Source organism: Saccopteryx leptura, chromosome 3 (genome assembly GCF_036850995.1).
Source record: "Saccopteryx leptura isolate mSacLep1 chromosome 3, mSacLep1_pri_phased_curated, whole genome shotgun sequence".
Lineage (NCBI taxonomy): Eukaryota > Metazoa > Chordata > Mammalia > Chiroptera > Emballonuridae > Saccopteryx > Saccopteryx leptura.
Window position 1 is genome coordinate 16,388,213 of NC_089505.1, and position 20,565 is coordinate 16,408,777.

A 20,565-nucleotide genomic window follows, 5' to 3' on the forward strand; every position below is an offset into this window, starting at 1 on the left:
GAAAATATTTATGGAACTGTTTGATACTCTTAGTGATTTTTTAAGTGACAAACCTGAAATGAAGTATCTGTTAACAATAGATGGTAAAGCATTTCTGAGTTATTTAGCCGATATCTTTGAAAAACTAAATATATTAAATAAGCAACTTCAAGGAACAAATAAAACTCTTGTTGATGCAAAAGCAAAGATATTTGGTTTCATTACCAATATTGAGTTATGTCAGAAACATATTAACAACAAAAACTTTAAACAGTTTCATTGGCGGGCCACTTAACTATGTTTTGCCTGAATAGTCAGGTTTTTTATTCTTCCCTCAAAGATCTCTGTTGTGGGTGTTGATAGTCCTATGTTCTGCTGGTTTGCTTAATATATAGTGTTTCCTTTATCCCTCCTATCTCAATGCCCCACTCATATTTCAGGCTGGGACCTACTCCTAATTTAGAGCTCTCTTTCCCCCTTTTGCCACCTTCTATTATGAATCTATCTTTGCCACCCAGCTTAGTGTATCCCAAGGTTCTCTTTACCATGCCACAGTTGCAGAGCTCCAGGGAAAAGCTACCTGGTCTCATCTCTCCAGGCAGAGGAGAACAGAAGCTCCATATCCACACATGCTGCAAATGGCTTCTCCAGTCTACCTGAATCATTACCAGCTAGAAGCAGCGGTCACTATGACTTGGACATGAGCTGCAAAGTATAGAATGGTGACAACAATTCCAGTGCCATGTGGACTTTTCCTGGATGTGGACTTTTCCTGGACTCCTGCTCCCTGTGACAGATCCTAACAGACTGAACTGTGGTTGGGTTGCATTTTTCAGGGATTTGACATGGTGATGGGGCCAACTTGGACTTGGTGAACATGTTAAGGACACTACTCTCTTATGGATTCTTGCTGTATTGGCCACGAGTTTGCTTAAAGGCTTTTAATCACTGTAAAAAAAATAGAAGGCTGGATAAAGAAGATGGGGCACATATACACCATGGTATACTAGTCAGCTAGAAGAAATGATGACATCGGATCACTTACAGCAGATTGGTGGAACCTTGATAACATTATGCGGAGTGAAATAAGTGAATCAGAAAAAAAACAAGAACTGCAGGATTCCATACATTGGTGGGACATAAAAATGAGACTAGGCCCTGGCAGATTGGTTCAGCGGTAGAGCGTCGGCCTGGCGTGCGGGGGACCTGGGTTCGATTCCCGGCCAGGGCACATAGGAGAAGCGCCCATTTGCTTCTCCACCCCCACCCCCTCCTTCCTCTCTGTCTCTCTCTTCCCCTCCCGCAGCCAAGGCTCCATTGGAGCAAAGATGGCCCGGGCGCTGGGGATGGCTCCTTGGCCTCTACCCCAGGTGCTAGAGTGGCTCTGGTCGCGGCAGAGCGACACCCCGGAGGGGCAAAGCATCGCCCCCTGGTGGACAGAGCATTGCCCCTGGTGGCCGTACCGGGTGGATCCCGGTCAGGTTCATGAGGGAGTCTGTCTGTCTCTCTCCGTTTCCAGCTTCAATAAGAAAAAAAAAGTAGATGACGTCAGAGTAATGGCGGGGTAGGAAGCGATACTGATAAATCTCCCCCAAAACTCAACAAGATCTTCAACCAGAAACAGAAAAACCTATACTTGGAGCCTCCAGATGCTTCGCAATACACCCAAAGGTATGGTCGAGTGAAAAATTGGCTAAATATATAACCAAACCCCGAAGGAAATAGGAGTAAGAAATGCTCCGCCTTCCTCACTAACCTAAACAGGGCGGCTTTCTCTGGTAACTGTGAATATAGAAACTGAGGCGGGCAAAGGGGGTGAACAGATCCAGGCCGTGGCACAAACGGCCAAACCAGGCTGTGGCACGGAGATCCAAGCCGAGGAAAAACTGATCCTGTGGCAACCCGGGCAATACAAGCTAACACTCGCACCAAACCCAAACAAAGAAAGAAAAGCGGGGCGGCCATTTTACCCGGTTTCCTGGTCGGCGTACGTGCAGTTAGTGGGCGAGAGATTTCTTCCTAGGCCCCGAGAGTGGGTGCCCGTGTTGCCCCACGGAGAGGCAGGGTCAGAGGCCTTTCTGTGGGCCGAGGGCAGAGTCTCTGGGCAGCCCCAGCGCCCTGGGAAAGCCACACACGGGAGGGAGTGAGAACTAATTCCAACGGTGGAGATTTTCCGTGCTGGAGGGGGTTTCACTCAGAGGGAAACATGGCCGGCCTCATATCCTGGTTTGCGCGCGCAGATAGTGAATGAGAGATTCCTCCGAGTGCCTCGGCAGTGCGCGCCCATGTTATCGCACAGAGGGGCAGAGTCAGGGGCCTTTGTGTGGGCCAAAGCGGAATCTCGGGCCGCCCCAGCGCCTTGCAAAAGCCGCGCACAGGGACGGAGCGAGACTCAATTCCAACGCTGCAACTTTTCCCTATGGTTGGGGGTTTCACTCAGAGCGTGAGACTGCTGGCCGGATATCCTGGTCTGCGCGCGCAGACAGTGAGTGAGAGTTTCCTCCAAGCGCCCCGGAAGTGGGCGCCCGCCTGTGTTACCGGACAGAGTGGCAGACAGAGCCAGAGGTCTTTGAGTGGGCGGAAAGCCCGCCTGATTATGCTAGCAGCTCTGACTGACTGAGCCTTACCCAGAGCCCTGTGCTGAGTGGAAATAGAGTGGGGACTTGCCAGCTCTTTGAGCCTCTTACTATCCAGGCAGAGGCAGCAGCAACCCCATAGCTGGATTATCAGGCTACTAATTGAGGAAGGAAAGACTAGGAGAAAGGCTCCAGGAACACGGACTCTCTCACTGTTGGAGCCTATAAATGCTAATGAGCCTCGACTGCCAATGAGACTAAAGCACAATACATGACATTGCCATAGAGACTTATCAACTGCAAACCTCTACCTGAGCGTGCCAAAGGGGCAGAACCCGGGGTACAGAGTCACCGACCAGGAAGAGGGAGAAAAAAGAAAAAGCAAGAAGATAACCTCTCAAAATCAAGAATAATCTGCAGACTTTATAACCTATCCCATTTTATTATATTTGTTGGTTTGTTTCTCTTATCTTCATTCTTGATACTTTTTTTCCTCCTCCAATTTGGCCGATGAACTCTCTGCCGGTCTTACTCTCTCCTCTCCTTGAACTACACTACCCATAAGTGTTACATCTCCCATTATCTTTTCTCTTCTCTTCCTTTCTCTCTATGAGGGTTGCACTCCAAAACCCTTAACTCTCTCTTTCTCTCTCTCTCCTTTCTTTTTCCTTCTTTTAGTGGTTCCCTCTTTTTTTTTCTCTCTCTCTTTCTTTTCTCCCTCTATATTAGTTTCTTCCTTTCTCCTTTACATCTCCTCTCATTCAAACCTCAATAACAAACAAATTATCTTATCTGGGACTCAAACTTATGTTTGTGGCATTTTGGGGGGTTTTTACTTCACCTTTTTAACTCACTAGCAGTGCTCCCATCCCTGGCTCTCCATTTTATCTAGTTCTTGTTCCACTAAATACAATAGTAATTTTTTAATTTGTCCCCCCATTTTTCCGTTTTCCTCTTATTCCTCTCATCATAACTCTTAGTCAACCAACACCTAAAATCAAATCATTTTATTCTTGACCCAAATTTTTTCCTTATTTGCTTTTTGTGGGTCCATATGCTCTTTTTTTTTCTTTTTTCTTTTTTTTTTTTTTTTTTTTTGCCCCTTTATTACTTTTCCCCAATTCAGGCCCTCCATCACAGGCATTGTTTGTTATAATTCACAGTTCACCACAAGATTTTCTCAAGAAAGAGGGGAGAGGAGAGGAGAGGAAAAAAGGAGGGGGGGAATAATTTCCTTTTTTAAAAATTTTTATTTTTTTTAATTTTTCTTTATTTCATTGTTAATTTTTTTTAAAAAAAAACAACTCTTTTCAATTTTTTTTTATTTTTTTATTATTTTTTTAACTTTTTATTCTTTATTAAATCTCATTAATACTATCAACAAAACCACCCTCAGATGCCATTAAGGAAGAGAAAATCGAATATCATGGATACAAAAGAAAGAGAGGTAACACAGCTAGATGAGGAAAAATCTATGGAGAAAAAGTTTAATATATTGGAAACCTTGGAGCTAAATGACAGAGAATTCAAAATAGAAATCCTAAAAATCCTCCGAGATATACAAGAAAACACAGAAAGGCAGTTTAGGGAGCTCAGAAAACAATTCAATGAACACAAAGAATATATGTCCAAGGAAATTGAAACTATAAAAACAAATCAAACAGAGATGAAAAACTCAATTCACGAGCTGAAAAACAAAGTAACAAGCTTAGCTAATAGAACAGGTCAGATAGAAGAGAGGATTCGTGAAATAGAAGACAAGCAACTTGAGGCACAACAGAGAGAAGAAGAAAGAGACTGAAAAATTAAAAAAAATGAGATAGCCCTACAAGAATTATCTGACTCCATCAAAAAGAATAACATAAGAATAATAGGTATATCAGAGGGAGAAGAGAGAGAAAATGGAATGGAGAACATACTCAAACAAATAATAGATGAGAAAAGAACTAAAGCCTGTGGAAAGAACTAAAGCCTCAAGTTCAAGAAGCAAACAGAACTCCGAGTTTTCTTAACCCCAACAAACCTACTCCAAGGCATATCATAATGAAATTGACACAAACCAACAGCAAAGAAAAAATTCTCAAGGCAGCCAGGGAAAAGAAGAATACAACATATAAAGGAAGGCCCATTAGATTATCAACAGATTTCTCAGCAGAAACTCTACAAGCTAGAAGAGAGTGGACCCCGATATTTAAAGTCCTGAAAGAGAGGAACTTTTAGCCATGAATACTATACCCATCAAAGTTATCCTTCAAATATGAAGGAGAAATAAAAACATTCACAGATACAGAAAAGATGAGGGAATTTATCATCAGAAAACCCCCACTCCAGGAATTACTAAAGGGGGTTCTCCAATCAGATACAAAGAACAAAAAAAAAACAGAGCCACAAGTAAAAGCTCCAAGAAGAACACAATAAAACCAAATTTAAACTGTGACAACAACAAAAAGAAAGAGGGGGAGAAGATGGAGATTAACAGTAGCAAAGGATGATGGAGTGCAAAAGTACTCACAAAATAGTTTGCTACAATGAACAGGGTAGGGACCCTTTTCATTACTCAAAGGTAACCACCATTGAAAAAACCACCACAGAAGCACATGAGATAAAAAAGATAGCAACAGAGGAAAGATGTATGGAATACAACCAAATAAAAACAAAAGATAGAAAAACGAAAGAGAAGGATCAAACAAGACACAAAACTAACAGAAAGCAAGATATAAAATGGCAATAGGGAACTCACAAGTATCAATAATTACACTAAATGTAAACGGATTAAACTCACCAATAAAAAGGCACAGAGTAGCAGAATGGATTAAAAAAGAAAATCCAACTGTATGCTGCCTACAAGAAACTCATCTAAGTAACAAGGATAAAAACAAATTCAAAGTGAAAGGCTGGAAAACAATACTCCAAGCAAATAACATCGAAAAAAAGCAGGTGTAGCAATACTCATATTGGATAATGCTGACTACAAGACAGGAAAAGTACTCAGAGACAAAAATGGCCATTTCATAATGGCTAAGGGGACACTGAATCAAGAAGACATACCAATTCTTAATATATATGCACCAAACCAAGGAGCACCAAAATATATAAGACAGCTACTTATTGATCTTAAAACAAAAACTGACAAAAACACAATCATACTTGGAGACCTCAATACACCGCTGACGGCTCTAGATCGGTCATCCAAACAGAGAATCAACAAAGACATAGTGGCCTTAAACAAAACACTAGAGCACCTGGATATGATAGACATCTACAGGACATTTCATCCCAAAGTGACTGAGTATACATTTTTCTCCAGTGTACATGGATCATTCTCAAGAATTGACCATATGTTGGGCCACAAAAACAACATCAGCAAATTGAGAAAAATTGAAGTTATACCAAGCATATTTTCTGATCATAAAGCCTTGAAACTAGAATTCAACTGCAAAAAAGAGGAAAAAAATCCTACAAAAATGTGGAAACTAAACAACATACTTTTAAAAAATGAATGGGTCAAAGAAGAAATAAGTGCAGAGATCAAAAGATATATACAGACTAATGAAAATGACAATATGACATATCAGAATCTATGGGATGCAGCAAAAGCAGTGATAAGAAGGAAGTTCATATCACTTCAGGCATATATGAACAAACAAGAGAGAGCCCAAGTGAACCACTTAACTTCACACCTTAAGGAACTAGAAAAAGAAGAACAAAGACAACCCAAAACCAGCCGAAGAAAGGAGATAATAAAAATCAGAGCAGAAATAAATGAATTAGAGAACAGAAAAACTATAGAAAAAATTAATAGAACAAGGAGCTGGTTCTTTGAAAAGATCAACAAAATTGACAAACCCTTGGCAAGACTTACCAAGGAAAAAAGAGAAAGAACTCATATAAACAAAATCCAAAATGAAAGAGGAGAAATCACCACGGACACCGTAGATATACAAAGAATTATTGTAGAATACTATGAAAAACTTTATGCCACTAAATTCAACAACCTAGAAGAAATGGATAAATTCCTAGAACAATACAACCTTCCTAGACTGAGTCAAGAAGAAGCAGAAAGCCTAAACAGACCTATCAGTAGAGAAGAAATAGAAAAAACCATTAAAAACCTCCCCAAAAATAAAAGTCCAGGCCCTGACGGCTATACAAGCAAATTTTATCAAACATTCAAAGAAGACTTGGTTCCTATTCTACTCAAAGTCTTCCAAAAAATTGAAGAAGAAGCAATACTTCCAAACACATTTTATGAGGCCAACATAACCCTCATACCAAAACCAGGCAAGGATGGCACAAAAAAAGAAAACTACAGACCAATATCTCTAATGAATACAGATGCTAAAATACTAAACAAAATACTAGCAAATCGAATACAACAACATATTAAAAAAATAATACATCATGATCAAGTGGGATTCATCCCAGAATCTCAAGGATGGTTCAACATACGTAAAACGGTTAACGTAATACACCATATCAACAAAACAAAGAACAAAAACCACATGATCTTATCAATAGACGCAGAAAAGGCTTTCGATAAAATACAACACAATTTTATGTTTAAGACTCTCAACAAAATGGGTATAGAAGGAAAATATCTCAACATGATAAAGGCCATATATGATAAACCATCAGCTAACATCATATTAAATGGCACTAAACTGAAGGCTTTCCCCCTTAAATCAGGAACAAGACAGGGTTGTCCACTCTCTCCACTCTTATTTAATGTGGTACTAGAGGTTCTAGCCAGAGCAATCAGACAAGACAAAGAAATAAAAGGCATCCATATCGGAAAAGAAGAAGTAAAGGTATCACTTTTTGCAGATGATATGATCCTATACATCGAAAACCCCAAAGAATCCACAAAAAGACTACTAGAAACAATAAGCCAATACAGTAAGGTCGCAGGATACAAAATTAACATACAGAAGTCAATAGCCTTTCTATATGCCAACAATGAAACAACTGAGAAGGAACTCAAAAGAATAATCCCCTTCACGATTGCAACAAAAAAATAAAATACTTAGGAATAAACATAACAAAGAATGTAAAGGACTTATATAATGAAAACTATAAACCATTGTTAAGGGAAATTGAAAAAGATATAATGAGATGGAAGAATATACCTTGTTCTTGGCTAGGAAGAATAAATATAATCAAGATGGCTATATTACCCAAAGCAATATACAAATTTAATGCAATTCCCATCAAACTTCCAATGATGTTTTTTAAAGAAATAGAGCAAAAAATCATCAGATTTATATGGAATATAAAAAACCCCGAATAGCCAAAGCAATCCTAAAGAAAAAGAATGAAGCTGGGGGCATTACAATACCTGACTTCAAACTATATTATAGGGCCACGACAATCAAAACAGCATGGTATTGGCAGAAAAATAGACACTCAGACCAATGGAACAGAATAGAAAGTCCAGAAATAAAACCACATCTATATAGTCAAATAATTCTTGATAAAGGGGCCAACAACACACAATGGAGAAAAGAAAGCCTCTTCAATAAATGGTGCTGGGAAAACTGGAAAGCCACATGCAAAAGAATAAAACTGGACTACAGTCTCTCCCCCTGTACAAAAATTAACTCAAAATGGATCAAAGATCTAAACATAAGACTTGAAACAATTAAGTACATAGAAGAAGACATAGGTACTCAACTCATGGACCTGGGTTTTAAAGAGCATTTTATGAATTTGACTCCACTGGCAAGAGAAGTGAAGGCAAAAATTAATGAATGGGACTACATCAGACTAAGAAGTTTTTGCTCAGCAAGAGAAACTGATAACAAAATAAACAGAAAGCCAACTAAACGGGAAATGATATTTTCAAACAACAGCTCAGATAAGGGCCTAATATCCAAAATATACAAAGAACTCATAAAACTCAACAACAAACAAACAAACAATCCAATAAAAAAGTGGGAAGAGGATATGAATAGACACTTCTCCCAGGAAGAAATACAAATGGCCAACAGATATATGAAAAGATGCTCATCTTCTTTAGCTATTAGAGACATGCAAATCAAAACTGCAATGAGATACCACCTCACACCTGTTCGATTAGCTGTTATTAGCAAGACAGGTAATAGCAAATGTTGGAGAGGCTGTGGAGAAAAAGGAACCCTCATACACTGTTGGTGGGAATGTAAAGTAGTACAACCATTATGAAAGAAAGTATGGTGGTTCCTCAAAAAACTGAAAATAGAACTACCTTATGACCCAGCAATCCCTCTACTGGGTATATATCCCAAAAACTCAGAAACATTGATACGTAAAGACACATGCAGCCCCATGTTTATTGCAGCATTGTTCACAGTCGCCAGGACATGGAAACAACCAAAAAGCCCATCAATAGATGACTGGATAAAGAAGATGTGGCACATATACACTATGGAATACTACTCAGCCATAAGAAATGATGACTTCGGAACATTTACAGCAAAATGGTGGGATCTTGATAACATGATACGAAGCGAAATAAGTAAATCAGAAAAAACTAGGAACTGTATTATTCCATACGTAGGTGGGACATAATAGTGAAACTAAGAGACATTGATAAGAGTGTGGTGGTTACAGGGGGGAGGGGGGAATGGGAGAGGGAAAGGGGGTGGGGAAGGGCACAAAGAAAACAAGATAGAAGGTGACAGAGGACAATCTGACTTTGGGTGGTGGGTATGCAACATAATTGAATGACAAGATAACCTGGACTTGTTATCTTTGAATATATGTATCCTGATTTATTGATGTCACCCCATTAAAAAAATAAAATTATTTAAAAAAAATGAGACTAAGAGACATGGACAGGAGTGTGGTGGTTATGGGGGGTGGGGGGCAGGGACGGAGGGAGGGGGGAGGGGGAGGCGTACAAAGAAAACTGGATAGAGGGTGACGGAGGATGATCTCTCTTTGGGTAATGGGTATGCAACAGAACTAAATGACAAAATAACCTGGAAATGTTTTCTTTGAATATATGTACCCTGATTTATTGATGTCACCCCATTTAAATAAAAATTTATTTATAAAAAACAAAACAAAACAGTTTCATTGGCTCCAAAAATGTGAAGTAACTGATACCGCTTTACTTGTTATTGTCAATCATTTGAATATTCTATCGGCTGATTTAAAAGAAAGATTATCTGATTTAAAACAAATTGATTTCCCAACATGGATGATGCAGCCAATGTTAGTGGATTTGTCTGATATATCAAATATGCAGTATCAAGAAGAACTCGCAGAATTGCAAAATGATGAGTCAGTTAAAGCTTTATTTAATATCAAAGGAGTGATGGCATGGCTTTGTGAGGAAACAGAAGTCAAATACCCAAATTCAACCAAATGTGCAAGAAAACTATTGCTACTGTTTCCATCTTCATTTTTAGCTGAATGTGGATTTAGTGCTGTAAATGATTTACTGGTAAAAAAAAGAAATCGGCTGGATATAACACAACGTGGAGACTTGAGACTAAAGCTAACCAAATTGGAACCTAATATAAAATCTCTGTGCAGCAAGCATCAAGCGCAAGGATCACACTAAATTAAAATAATAAATTAATATAGAAAAATCTGTATTAAAATTATTTGGAATTTAAATTTCTGTTTTTCATTATATGTTTTGAAATTTTCTTACTGTGTTTGGTTAACAATTTCATAGTGATTTCTTCCTAGAACCCATCATTTATGTTTATTAAGTGAACAAATCAATTTTTTAATGTTAAAAATTATGTATGTTACATAGGGGGGGACATAAAAATTTTAGAAAGGTTAAGGTGGGGCATGGCACAAAAAAAGTTGGGAAACACTGCCTTAGATACTAACACCACCATCGCCTGACCAGGCGGTGGCACAGTCTATAGAGCGTCGAACTGGGATGCAGAGGACCCAGGTTCGAAACCCAGGGTTGCCAGCTTGAGCGCAGGCTTTCTGGCTTGAACAAGGGGTCACTGGCTCGGCTGGAGCGCCCCCCCCCCTTATCCCTCCCCTGCTCCTGGTCAAGGCACATATGAGAATGCAATCAATGAACAATTAAGATGCTGCAATGAGGAATTTATGCTTCTCATCTCTCTCCCTTTCTCCCATCCAAGTACTAACCAGGCCCAACCCTGCTTAGCTTCCGAGATCAGACGAGATCGGGCACGTTCAGGGTGGTATTGCCATAGACTCATCTCTCTCCCTTTCTGTCTTTCTGTCTCTCTCTGTCTCTGTCACACATACACAAAAAAATAATGCCACCATCTACCACCATCTAACAGAATGACCACCTGAAGGAAACTAGCAAACATTTCAGGAGGTGTCTGATACTTCACATGCAAAAGCAGGAACCCAATCTACAAGGTACATGAGAAACTGAGGAAACACACATATGCCATTGCAAAAGAGAATAATGATTCTTCATAAAGCATGCTCAAAAACATGGAATTTTGTGATATAACTAGTAAAAAATTCAAAATCGTTGTTTTGAAAAAACCCAATGAGCTACAAGAAAACACACAAAGACAATGCAATGTAATTAATATATATATATGACCAAAATGAGGTGTTTTTTGTTTTTTACAGGGACAGAGAGAGAGTCAGAGAGAAGGATAGATAGGGACAGACAGACAGGGACAGAGAGCGATGAGAAGCATCAATCATCAGTTTTTCATTTTGACACCTTAGTTGTTCATTGATTGCTTTCTCATATGTGCCTTGACCGTGGGGAAACAGCAGACTGAGTAACCCCTTGCTCAAGCCAGCTACCTTGGGTCCAAGCTGGTAAGCCTTGCTCAAACCAGATGAGCCCACACTCAAGCTGGTGACCTCAGGGTCTCGAACCTGGGTCCTCGGCATCCCAGTCCAACACTCTATCCACTGTGCCACCTCCTGGTCAGGCCAAAATGAGGTTTCTAACAAAGAGATAAAAATTAAAAAAAACAAACCCAGAGATTCTGGAGCTTAAAAACTCAATGCATGGAATAAAAATTGCAAAAGAATACGTCTGCAGCAGAGTAGAGACAATGGAGAAGAGAATAAGTGAGGTAGGAACCAGGAAATCTGAGATAACCTAGTTAGAGGACAATAAAGGAAAAAAGGAGAAAAAATCATCTATATGATCTTTGGGATTCCATCAGAAGGAAAACATATATAAATAATCAAGATTCCAAAAGAAGAGAGAAGGGAACAGAAAATTTATTTACAGAAATAATAGCTCAGAACCAGCTCAAACCTGGGGAGAGAACTGGGTATTCAAATACATAAAGATAATAAATCATCCTGTTATCTCAGTGCAAAAAGACCTTCTCCAAAGGACATGAATATAAAACTGTCAAAATTCAAGAATAAAAATAGAATTCCAGAAGAGGTAACATTAAAAAAAAAAAAAAAGGAAATGTTTGTTACCTGCACAGGAACCCCTACAAGGTTATCAGCTGTTTTCTCAGCAGAAATCCTAAAGGCCAGGATAGAACGGAATGACTTACTCAAAGTGTTGAAAGAAAGAAATTCACATTCAGGAATACTCAATCTGACAAAGTTATCCTTCAATTATGAAGAAGGAATAAAGGCTTTTCTAGATAAGCAAAAGCTGAGGGAGTTTATCACTAAAACTGCTTTGCCAGAAATGCTAGAAGGAGTTCTTCAAGTTGAAATAAAAAGACACTACTGATCAACATGAAAACACACGAAAGTGAATGACACGCTGGGAAAGTGAATGCACAGTAAGACAGAGAGCTCCAATCTGTAAGATGACGGTGTGCTAACCCCTTAACTGTAGTATAAAACTCAGAGGAAAAGAGAACTAAAGTAATTATGGATCCTATAATGCTGACAAATACACAATATAAAAAGAGGTAAATGAGGACATCAAACATAAAATGAGGGAGTAAATGGGAGAAGTTTTTGTAGACAATCAGAGTTAAGTCACTATCAGATTAAAATACACTGTTTTATCCATGGAATGTCTCATGTAGACATCATGGTAACCAAGCGCCACACCTGGAGCCCAGGCCCTGAAGATAAGGAAGGGGAGGCAGAGCATCCTAGCATAGACAGTGCCAAATTACAAAGGTAGGCAGAAACAGAAGGAAAAGAAACAATTAAAATGACTAGAAAATAATTAAGAAGATGGCATTAGTAAGTCCTCACATATCAAAAACCCTAAATGTAAATGGATTGAACTCACCAATTAAAAGGCACAGAATAGCTTTCATCTTGGCCACCATGTGCCATCCAGACTGAGGAAGACCTGGAGACTCTGGGGCCCCTGAGCCACAGTCAGTGCTGTATCAGCAAGTACAGGAAGCACCCAGGAGGCCATGGTAATGTTGGTGGCATGCATCCGAACAGGACCAAATATGACAAATATCACCCAACTCATGTCAGCAAAGTAGTATAAGACATTTCCACTTTGAGGAACCAGCACTTGGCCCAACTGAACTGATAAACTGGGGCCCATGGTCAGTAAGGTGATACTAGTCCAGGTGACACCAGTGGTGGAGCTGCTCCTACCACTGATGTGATGCGATCGGGCCACTACAAAGCTCTGGAGAAGGGGCAGCTCCCAAAGTAGCCTGTCACGGTGAAGACCAAATTCCTCAGGAGAAGGGCTGTGGAGAAAGAAGATTAAGGGTGTTAAGGGGGCTGTGTTCTAGTGGCTTGAAGCCACATGGAGGGAAGTTCATTAAATACTTTCAAGTGCTTTGCTCCTCTAGTCTGACCATAGTAGGTTCATGGGCACCTCTGCTTACCCACCTGTATGTCAAAAACCTGCCTAACAGGTTCTCATGTAACAGTATGAGGTCCTGATCTGCTCTGCCAACCCCCCTGAGAATGAGTGTGGGCAAGAGATAGCACAATCACTTAGAGGTCTTGGCCCATTGCTTAATGTGAACCTTTTCTTATAGAGAGTGAGAAAGACATCTGTCGATGATACACAGACAAACACATACACATACACACATTTTAATATATATATACACACACAAATACAAAATAGTTGAAAAGCCAAAAAAATGCACAGAGTGACTGGAAGAACAAAAAATTTTAAAGTCCCCACTATATGCTGCCAATAAGACATTCACTTAAGCTTTAAAGACACTCATAGGTTCAAAGTGAAAGGATGAAAATATATCTCTTACAAAAAGAAAGCAAAAGAAACAAATGTAGCTATGCTTAAATCAGACAAAATAAACTTTAATCAAAAACATATTACAATTATATATACATATACTCATATTGGAGGACCTAAATATATTAAGCAAATACTAATAGGTCTGAAAGGAGAAATAGACAAATTACAATAATAGTAGGGGATTTCAGTACCTTACTTTCAGCAATCGATAGATCATCTGGACAGAAAATCTACTAGAAAACAGTGAACTTGAACCACATATTATATCAAATGGACCTATCAGATATTCGAAGAACATTCTATACAACAGAAGTAGAATACACAATCTTCTAAGTACCCACAGACCATGGTCCAGGATGGACAATGTGATATGACAGAAAACAAATCATAGCAAATTTAGGAATACTGAAATCACCCAAGTGTCGTTTCCAACATGGTATAATGCCGGAGTCCAGGCCCGGGGGGAATCCAGTGGTCCCACAGGAAGAGACGGCGTCGGCGAAATCAAGTGAGAGAGCTGAATTCTTTTCTTTCTCTTTATTCTCTAGTTAGCATTTACTGCCAGGCATCTCTGCCAAATGCTAGTATAGCTTCTTTTTTATACACACACACTAAGTTACAATTACATGGTATTAATCATTGCTTCTGTTTCACTATGTTTACATGTTTCCAGATAACAGTTAATTTATATCTATAAACTACAAATCAGGTGGCAATTCACTCAAAGTACAACTAAAAAATAACTTGAATAGCGATAACAACATCGGTAAAAGCTTTTAAAGGATTAGTACTAACTAATAACTCAACTTTACTGTTGTTGTGAGTCAAGGGGCAGAGAGAGATTAGCAGACGAAATCATTAAGGACTAGCAAAGGACCACTGCTTGCTCAGGCAAATGGCCTTGAGTTTATGCAGTGTCCTAATTTTTCTCACAAGATTTCAAAAGGCTTGCCCATTAAGAAATTGACATAACATTAAGAATAACTTTTACTTAAAGATATATAGAGTGCACTTGCAAGATAGCTTAGTAGCAACATAATTTCAGAAGACATTAATTGCTATTGCTTCTATGGATCCCCCCACATTCCTCTCATTATCTGAAGGAAAAATCTTGGAAAGTACATAAATCTCATATGAGAATGTCTCACTGAGAAAGCCCAGCAACTGCCTTCAGTCATAAAACAAGTCTCTTAGCAAAACATTCTTTTCTTGCCGACTGCGCTCCCATCCCAGGCCACGCAACGGGCCATTCCATAACACCTTACCTAAGATTCTATTGTCTAGTCAAATTTTATTTATTTACTATATTCACACACTAGTTAAGTTCTAACTATATTCTTCTCAGAGTGTTCCACCATCTGCAGGTCAGGTAAGCAAGAAGAAAGGAAAGTTTCTCTACTCTATCACATGAAAAGGCTAAGGAGGAAAAATGATGAATTAAATGAAGGTTGAAAGGTGCTCTGTGCACAGCCACTGCCTTCTACCCATTCACAAGTCACAATCTATTCTTTCTAACATGATTAATAAGAAGAAATTCTCCTACAAACTTAACCCTTTACGAGGGATATCATAGCCAGCCTCTTATGTTTATGAGCCCAGTTCAAGGGGCTTACAGGCTTTTCTGTGGAACTCACACCCTCTGTCTCCTTTTCAAAGAAATCACTACGAATCTACAGGGAAAGCACGGTACTATTATCCCTGTGCCACAAATAATAGCATACACCCAGAAAAGGGGGAATATAAGGCCAGATTAATTCAAAAAGTCAAAGGGGGAAGTATCATTGTGCCTTTCCTTTCCGGTGACTTTGTCAACCCGCAGCCATTGATCTTCTCTGCTGTGACTTTGTCAATCAGCAGTTTTTGATCTTCTTCTGCTGTGACCTTGTCAGCCAGCAGTTGTGGGTCTTCTCCTGCTGTGACCTTGTCAGCCAGCAGTCGTTGATCGGCTCCCGACAGTATAAAATTAGAAATCAACAACAAAAGGAAAGTAAAAAAAAATCTACGACTGTGTGAAAATTAAACAACAAACTCCTGTACAACCAATGGGTCAAAGAAAAAGTAAAAAGAGAAGTAAAATATATCAAATAAATAAATGAATAAAACACAACTTACCAATATGAATGTCTGGGTACTGTCTGCTTCCAGTGCATTCTTACCCAAGTCAGTGGCCATGTGACTCTTTGGGAAAGGCCAGAAAGAACCTTTTACTTGTTGATTTGAAGGTCCTTCCTCATTGATCCTGGACCTGTCTTTCTAGTAATAAATGGCAAATTTGAGAAGTGGCTCAGGTCTGGACAAGGACTAAGGATTCAGGTATTTTGAATATATGAGTAGGAAGTCTTTGCGTATTTCCAACATCTAAGTGAGGACAAGGTTCATTGAATAAGGACGGGCAGGGGGTTCATGTCGATAAACTAAGGTCTCCCTAGCGGTGAAGACCCACTGGACTCTCACTTCCTTGTCATAACCACAAAGATGTGTTTGGGGTTCCACCACTGGGGATGTCCCCAGTCATCAGAGCAATAAACAGTTGGGAGTGAGGTTGTACCCTTGGAGCCAGGGAAGGCTAGGTCCAAACTTCAGTATAAACCTCCCTAGCCCCTGCTCCCCAGGATAATTCAATATATCACAGATGGTAGAGCAACAGAATGTGTTACACCTTGTAGTAGAAAAGTGATAAACAGACACATTCTACTCCCAATGCCCACATGAATTGTAGGAACACAAATATACCAACGCTCCATCACCAACTGCACAGTCTTAATGTGGATTTGGGTGTTAGTCCACACAGAGAAAGTAACTCAGCCTGAGGGTCAGGGGGACTTCGTGGGAGGTGATATTTGTGTTCAGCTTTGAAGCAGAATCAGCTCTTGGTGAGGAGACAGGGAACACCAGGCAGAGGAAGGAGGCAGACAGAAGCTGGGAGTCTGACTGTGAGGACCTGTGGGGAGGCCAAGGCGGCTGTACCATAGGGCCGTGGAGGGCAGGAGACACAGGAGGGCACGTGGGACAGGGTGGGTGTGTGCAAAATCCCTATGGCAATCATGAGGTCCAGAAACAAAATGTCAGGAACATACACACACACACACACATACACACACAGACACACACACACACACTTGAAGTAGAGGGCTAGTCTATTTCAGAAGAGCTGCAAAGCCCTTTTCGCTATTTGTTTTTATGAAGGCTTTGGCATCCCAGTGAGGGTCAGCTATGTGACAGTGACTTTACCCACATCCCCCTGCAGCCTGGGCTGACCAGGCTGATGAGGTGGAGGAGGGAGGAGCTGACCAAGGCCCCAGCACAGAGGGGTCAGTAGGAAACTAAGGGGGGTACTGTCATTGTATAAGAGCAGGATCTGGAGTGAAGACAGGACAGGCTTTGATGTTTTTCAGATCTTTATTGCATTTATTGTGTATGTCCCTTCTTACAATAAATTCTGAAAATTAAGGTTTTCTTAAGTTCTCATTTTTAAAAACTTTCCCAAAATGTGTGTAACAAACAAAGACTTACAAAACATAAAGAAAATTATGCAGGTACTGGAAAATTCTTCCTAAGCTATTGGGTGTGAGCTGCACACATCCCATCACTGCTGCAGTCCCTACAGTGCAGTTCCTAAAACCAGGGACACCCTCTTATGTCACCCAATACAATCATCAAAATAGATTTCACATTGATGCATCAGTGTCACCACACCCTTAATCCCATCAGGTTTCGCCAGTGATGCCCGACAAAAGGTTCTGATGAATTTAGATATTTCCCATCTCCTTGTTGTACTAAAGTTGTGGTTTATGAGTGTTTTATTTGCAACTTCTGTGGGTGGTATATTTTTTTAAATATATGGTTTGTATTCAGATGACCACTGTTCTTGTGAGACAATCAGAAGTCATCATTAATATGTTTGAAAGATTTAACATTTTTCAATCAGCTATTTGGTTGTTTCATTTTTGAGAATGGTTTAGATTGGTGTGCCAGGTAGAGAGAAATTTAAATATTTTGCCAACATTCCCATTAGATTTTCCTTTTGCTGGATATTCAACTTGTTGCTAATTTCTTGCAATGACAAACAATGCTACAATAAAAAGCCCTGACTGGATAGCTCAGTTGGTTGGAGCATTGTTCCCCGTACGATGAGTTGTGAGTTTGATTTCCAAAGATGGCACATACAGAGACAGATCAATGTTTTCTCTCTCTCACTCTCCCCTTTTCTCAAAATCAATGGATAAAAATATTTTTTAAGCCCTATATCTACATTTTTTTGGTCCATGTTTGTTAGACTGAAACTAACACTCAGGTCTCCCTGTTGTAGGATGAACATATTGTCCACTCTATTAGATACTGTTAACTTATATTTTAAAGAATTGATTCAATTCATATTCATTCCAACCATATGATACAATTTATATTATTTCATTTTCTAATCAGTGATTAAGGTTGATATATTTTAAAATATTTGACCATTTCATGAAAGTGCAAGGGTATCTATTACACTTTTCACTTGTATTCTCTTGATTATTTGTGAGATTTTCAATTTCTTCAAAAGTGTATTTTCCATCCTTGAACTCCTCTCATCCTTTGTTTTGTATCTCTGTAGAATTTGAGGGGCTCTGATTTATTTGTAGGAACTCTTTATATATTCTGGATCCTGATTACTTGTCGTAGGGGATTAAACAACTCTGAGATGAGAGTTTCCACCATAAAGACTTCTCACTGCAGAGCGTGAGTCCGAGCGGAGGGATCTCGGGCACGTCACTGCTGGGGTGGAGTTTGCTAGGTACACTCAGAACGATGGGAAATCCTCATTCTAGTTTCTTTTTCTTTTTAAAGGCAATTTCACTTTATTTAGGCATTAAATAATTTTTAGGGTGTGAATAATTGATAATTCTGATGAAAAGTGTGTGCTAAAGGCAGACACGTTGCTCAAGGAACAATAGATAGATCAGTTCAACTCACATATGTATCAGTTAAGATAACTCTAGCTGCTATTACAAAACATCTCTAACATATATAATGGTGCAAACTTGATAAAAGTGTATCTCTTGCTCACTTAAAGTCTAATACACATGTTCCTGATTGGTTCCCGACTATTCTCCAATCATCATTTGGGGATCCAGGCTTCTCTTCTGTTGCTCCAAGTCTTCAAAACTTGGCATCAAGTTCACCATGCTCACTTTCTTCAAGAGGCTTCCTGTTAGAATTTGGTTTACGTAGAACAGGTCTCATTGGGTCGGGTCTCAGTACCAGGCCTCTGTGGTGATCAGCCAGAGGGAAGGGATTTGGGGAGGTCTTCATCAGATAAACAGGGCTGTCAAATTCATAGCTAAGGAACATGGGCTGAAGAGGCATTCCCAGCCACAGCTGCCACCTGATCAACCAGTGCTGGCTGGCAACCAAGGAGACATGCTGAAACCAGGAGCCGCAGAGACGAGTGGCAGTGTTACAGCCGCTTAATCCTGAATATAATTTTTTTTTTTGATGTTGCAAAACCAAATTTTATTTCAAAGCACAAATACAAACAATACAAGTGACACGTGACTTGGTATTGAGGTCGGATAGTTGCTTACTGCACATTTAAAGTCCACAACTTCTACCGGGTTCTGAGGGAGTGGCACCAGGCCTTGGACACCCCTCAGATGGCAGGCGTGTTCTGGAGAATGGGATTCAGACTGAGGTTTGGCTTAAATGCTTGCTTTGCTGCAGAGACTTTTGAGTACCACACAGTGGCAGCTCTGGACATAACTAAAAAGGACACATGGACGGGAAGGTTATAGATGAGATTGGAAAACAGCTAAATCTTACTACATAAATATGCAAAACTTAAATTACTGTATTTATCAGCTCATCTGAATATAATTTTAGATAGCAGTCTTCAAAATAACTGATGCTTTTTTTTAAAAGCATTTCCTATTGAAAAGTCTCAGCAGGCATGACCAAGCGGTGGCATAGTAGATAGAGCGTGGGACTGGGATGCAGAAGACCCAGGTTTGAGACCCAGAGGTTGCCAGCTTGAGTGCAGGCTCATCTGGTTTGAGCAACAAAGCTCACCAGCTTGACCCAAGGTCGCTGGCTTGAGCAAGGGGTTACTCAGTCTGCTGTATCCCCATGGTCAAGGCACATATGAGAAAGCAATCAATGAACAACTAAGGTGTCGCAACGCACAACGAAAAACTAATGATTGATGCTTCTCATCTCTCCGTTCCTGTCTGTCTGTCCCTATTTGTCCCTCTCTCTGACTCTCTCTCTGTCTCTGTAAAAAATTAAAAAAAAGCCTCTGCAGAAGTCACCAGAGTTTCTTTTCAAATAACATCATGAGGATATTCCAGTGCTGTGAATTTTTTTTTTTAGCAATGGAAATTAAACACACAGCCTGCAGTTGCCCGGATCTCTTCTGTTCTTTAAAAAAAATAGTTTCTTTTTCATTAAATTTAATGTCAGGGGGTGACATTGGTCCATAGGAACACATAAGTTCCAAGGATACATCTCCACAGCCTGTGAATTATTCATTGCATTGTGTGCCCATCACCCGAAGCCCAATCATGTCCATCACCATATATTTGGCGCCTTTTACCAACCAGCTCCCCACCTTCCCCCTGTTAGACACTTCACTTCTGTCTCTGTCCATGAGTCTTAGTTTTATACCTCAGCTACGTGTCAAATACATAGTTCTTAGTTTGTCCTGATTTACTAATTCTCATTCCTAAAGATCCACATAATTTTTTTGTATCCAGTTATCACAATAAGACTGAGATGCACTTTTTCTCAGTTAATTTAAGAATGACCTTTAAATTGTTCCCACAGCAATCTAACAGAATCTCTGGTTTCCTTTATTCCATGACCTGGAGGAATAATAATTGCCTAAAATTCCATAGAATGTAAAGTTCCTCCTTATTTATA